General features: G+C 52.7%; 1 pseudogene; it reads right to left on the minus strand.

Moving 5' to 3' along the window:
• Positions 1-2,710: 2,710 nt before the first annotated feature.
• On the minus strand, positions 2,711-2,819 carry LOC137370354 (U2 spliceosomal RNA; annotated as a pseudogene).
• Between the last annotated feature and the right edge of the window lie 425 nt (positions 2,820-3,244).

Below are 3,244 nucleotides of genomic sequence, written 5' to 3' on the forward strand. Positions count from 1 at the left end.
ACCGAGCCATCTTCTTCCTTCAGGCTGCTGATAACAGAGCTCTCTCTCTGTACCTTTTGGAAGAAGTAACGCGAGCACGTCTCATCCTGCTCGATGGAGCGGTCTCTGGATCGGAAGATGATCTTGGAGGCCTCCTTGGCAAAGAGCGAGGCCTGCTGGCACTTCACTTCTTGGAGGTCCTCCTTGACCTTGACCCCCATTGACTGCAACCGGAGCAGATTTTGCATACTTTTCTGGAGTCGAGACATTTCCCTCTGTCTCTCTCTCGCCCTCTGAACACCTTTGTGGATGAAGAACCTCTTGGTGTTCTCCTTAATTGCTTCCCACCAGTAAACTGGAGACTCAAAGAGGGGTTTCACGGTCCTCCAACCTTTGTAATCCCTTTTGAGTTCCTCAACGTTCTCTGGGGTCAGCGGTGTAGCATTGAGCTTCCACATCCCTCTGCCAACCCGCTGGTCATCCTGTAAGTGACAGTCGGCCAGTAAGAGGCAGTGGTCAGAGAAGAACACCGGCTTGACGTCGGTGGATCCGACCTTGACAGCACGGGACACAAACAGGAAGTCAATCCTGGAACGGGCAGACCCGTCCAATCTTGACCATGTGTATCTGCGCTGCGCTCCGTCTGCAGGTTTGCTGAAGACGTCGTGCAGTTTGGCATCTTTAACTGTTTTTATTAGGAATCTGGACGTAGCGTCCAGTTTGCTGTCGTCACTGCCTGATCGTCCAGCCGCATCGATGATGCAGTTGAAGTCACCGCTGAGGATGACCGGCCTGGACGTCGCCAGCAGCAGTGGGAGCTGCTGGAAGACGGTCAGCCGCTCGCTGCGTTGTACCGGGGCGTACACGTTGATCAACCGGAGTGGGGCGTTGTTGTACATTACATCTGCTACGAGGAGGCGACCGCCCACCACCTCCTTAACTTCGGAGATGGTGAAGTTACCTCCCCGCAGCAGAATACCCAGGCCGGAGGAACGGCAATCATTACCCCCCCGACCAGATCGATGGCCCATGGGATCACCATCGCGACCACTGCCTGTAGGTGCTGAGGTGTGGTATTCCACACTCCTGCAGAAACAGTAGGTCGGCTTTGACCTTGGCGAGGTAATCCAAGGTTGAAACACATCGCGTAGTAGATTTAATGTTACGCACATTAATGGAAGCAATCCTTACACCCATTTTTTTTATAGTTAGTTGTTGCTTCCCATACCATTTGTCCTTCGGGATGTTCCTGCATACCCATCGTGTGAGCAAGCTGTTTCACAATAGTTGGGCTCAGAAACCCCTCCTGGTTTTTCATGCAGGGTTTGTTCTGCTGGGGTGACATCGGTGGGGGGGGGGGGGTCTTGTAGACAGCAAGGGTTGGGTTGTCCTCTGCTGCTTCCATCTGTTCCTCCTCGCAAACATCACTGCTCACGGCTTCCCGGAGCTGAGGTGCGCCAGACGTGTCTTTGCTCTCGGTGTCCCAGAGCTGGGATGCGTTGGCCACGTCGTTACGTGTGGCGCTTTGGGGTTGGGGCATGCAGGGCCCATAACAGCTTCCAGTGCCCGGGGGCTGGGATGCTTTATCTTCCATCTCCTTGGAGTTCTGCTGCCTCTTTTGAAGGGGCTGTCATTCCAGCATTCCCCCGTCCAGTGAAGAGGAGTTGTTGCAGTCTGATTCAGAAGGTAGCCTCCTCTTGCCATTGGTTTGGGTGGTGGCCTGTTCCACTTTTGGATGTTTTTTCTTTGTGGTTTTCCTCTGAACCACTTGCCACTGACCTGTTTGTCCATCTGCTGCCTCCTCCTCCATTGATTCTGTCTGTGGAGGAGGGGTTTCCGGGCGCAGGGTAGGTGCTGGGTCGCTGGTTTCAGCTGCCTTCCCTTCCTTCTCCTTCTCAGGTTGAAGTTCCTCGCTGCGGAGAAGGTTGCTGGTCTCCTTTCGAACACTGGACGCCTTTGTCGAACCTTCTCCCGGCCTTTCCTTGGACCTTGCCGCCTGAGCATAACTGAGGCAGCGTTTGGGGCAGGTTTTGTAGAGGTGGCCTGCCGCACCGCACAAGTTGCAACACTTAGTCTGCTTACAGTCCTTGGTCTGATGGCCTTCCTCCTTGCGGTTCTTGCAAACAACCGTACTGCAGTTGGCTGCCACGTGACCAGATTTGCCTCAGGTGTGGCAAACTCTGGGCTGCCCAGCGTAGACCAAGAAGCCTCGACTTCCCCCGATAGCGAAGCTGGAGGGAGGGTGGATGATGGCTGCACTGGCATCGACCTTCAAGGTCACCTTGACCTGCCGCTTACTGGTCCAAATCCCAAAGGTGTCCTTGACATCAGTGCTGCTGCCAGCCACCTCGACGTACCTGGCGAGAAAGGTGAGTACATCCACCACCGGAACATGGGGGTTGTAGAGGTGAATCATCACCACTCGGTCCCGTTGTGATGGAGGCGTGAAGAGCGGCTCCGCTGTGAGGATCGACAGTGACGCCCAGTCCCCTTTCTCCTTGAACGCCTTCAGGAACTTGATGTATCCCGCCACGTTCCGGAACGTCACCTCGAAGTATCCACTGCTGGGAAAATCCTGCAGGCAGAAGACGTCCGTAGCTTGAAATCCACAGCACTTGAAGAGGATCCTCTTGATGAAGAAGGTGCGATCAACCAGTGCATCTCCTTCCTTGTCATTCACGACCACCCGAATGGGCCTGAAGCTCGAAGATTGGTTATAGCCATTTCACTCAAAGCCTACCCAGGATCAAAAGGCAATGATCATGGTCTCTTCTCAACCAAGTAAGCACTGATAAGAACAGATACTACACTTGATCTTAGCCAAAAGGCCGAGAAGCTTAGCAACTTTTTATTTCCAAAATATACTTTATTCATAAAAATCTGTAAAAATTACATTCCCAAACAGTTTTAAAACAGCACCAAGTCAAAAAATACCAACAGTGCAAAGGTGATCAGTTTCCTTCTATACAATTATGAGTTGCCTCGCAACCCTTCCATTTCATTGTCATGCCATGTACATTTTTACATTTACAGCACACAAAATTTTCCCGATACAGTTCAAGGGGTTTCCCATGAATCCAGCCCCTCAGTTCAGCTTGGTGGGGGGGACCTTACACTGTGGTCTTTCCCCATTGAGCCTTTGCTGTGGCTGCCCCAGGCTTTAGTGCGTCCCTCAGCATGTAGTCCTGGACCTTGGAATGTGACTGTCTGCAACATTCGGTCGTGGACAACTCTTTGTGCTCGAAGACCAGCAAGTTTCGGGCAG

Source organism: Heterodontus francisci, chromosome 5, assembly GCF_036365525.1.
Source record: "Heterodontus francisci isolate sHetFra1 chromosome 5, sHetFra1.hap1, whole genome shotgun sequence".
Classification (NCBI taxonomy): domain Eukaryota; kingdom Metazoa; phylum Chordata; class Chondrichthyes; order Heterodontiformes; family Heterodontidae; genus Heterodontus; species Heterodontus francisci.